The sequence below is a fragment of the Cariama cristata genome, unplaced genomic scaffold (assembly GCF_000690535.1).
Source record: "Cariama cristata isolate BGI_N322 unplaced genomic scaffold, ASM69053v1 scaffold25407, whole genome shotgun sequence".
Classification (NCBI taxonomy): domain Eukaryota; kingdom Metazoa; phylum Chordata; class Aves; order Cariamiformes; family Cariamidae; genus Cariama; species Cariama cristata.
Genome location: NW_009625376.1, coordinates 23,663 through 25,174, shown reverse-complemented (window position 1 = coordinate 25,174; position 1,512 = coordinate 23,663).

Sequence of the window (1,512 nt, the reverse complement as noted above, 5' to 3'; positions counted from 1 at the left end):
AAATCTAGGTTTATCTAATGTAAGACTCTGATTTGAGACCAGAGGGGTAAAACTTGTTTCAAGTGCATAGCCTCCATCTGCTCCATGCTCTCAGCCTTAGGAACTACTGAAAGGCACACAGTGGAAAAACCGTTAAACAGAGCTGACTCATAAGAAACCTTAAATGAAACCTTTAAATTCGTGTTCCCTTGTTTTTACCTGTAACTCACCTGTTTACTTTCTCTGGCTTGAAAGAAATAAAGGAAAAAAGGAGAGAAAAAAAGAAAAGGATTTGTGAACTGTCTCTGCCTCATTCAGAAAAAAACATCTTCCCAGCGCTTACAGCTCAGTAAACGGCAGCAAAAGCTTTAATGGAGCATGTGGTTAATCCAGCTATGGAAGAGCGTTTTTTTGTGGCATTTGATTTTCTTTTGCTGGAACAGGAGCTTAATCGCAGCAGCTTGCTTCCTAAAACTGCTCATCTTCAGGAGCAGCGGATTTATGTCATCCGAATGCTTCAAAGGTGTTGATGAGGCTGGGCTTTGAACCCCTTCCCTGCTGAGGAGGAATCCCAGGAGGAAGGTGCCTTGGGCAGCTCCGTGCCTGCGAGGCACCACCGGGTAATGGCGGGAGCGCTGCTGCTGCCTGTCGCTCCGCAGGACCAACAAGAAGGGCACCGTCCTTCCATGAACTGTGCAGCAGAAGGGCAACGCTTAAAACGGAGATATATGTGACAGGGTATATGAATTACAGTGATTTGGTTTGTGTCTCTACCGGATTTTTTGTTTTGGGGTTTTTTTGTTTTGTTTTAGGAGGAATTAAGGAGTAGGGGTTGGAATGGGAATCTGCTACTTCTTTCTTGTATGCTTTAAGGTTTGTGCTGGAAAATCTGGCCCCTGTCAGGGCACTCCCTCTCATCCAAATATGAGGCAAAAAAGAAAAAAAAAAATCAAGCTTGATGTGCTGGATTTTTAGTTGTTGACATTATTTACTGTGCTCTTAACAAACGGTGCCCTAAGGAGAATGAGAATAATGTGCTCCAGCAGCAAAATATGCATAATAAAGAAGCAATTGCCTACGGTTTCCTGGGATTTACTCCGTGCTCTCTACCTCCCTATTCCTTCATTGTTCCAAGCTAATGTGTATTTCAGTTCTGCCATGCAAATATTCAGAAGAGATCCCTGCACCAAAAGAGAGGAAACGAAATACATTCAAATCACTGCATCAGTGGCATAAGTTGCGCCTTGGTTTGCCAGACTTGGGTACGTTCTTTAGTTGGCTGTACAACTCCGCTGTTGCTGCTTGTTGACTTGTGCTGAAGTCTTCTATGTGGCATATCTTCTTGTGAGCGGGCTTTTTTTTTTTCTCCACTGTTCAATCAACTCTGACTGCTAATCAGAATGTTGCTGGGTAAACAGGACTGATTAAAATTAAAATTTTAATTTTGTGTTGTAAACAATATGGCACTTTAATATTTGTACTGTTATTAAAGATACTAATAATAATGCATCTAGTGTTTTGTGGTATGTTTTC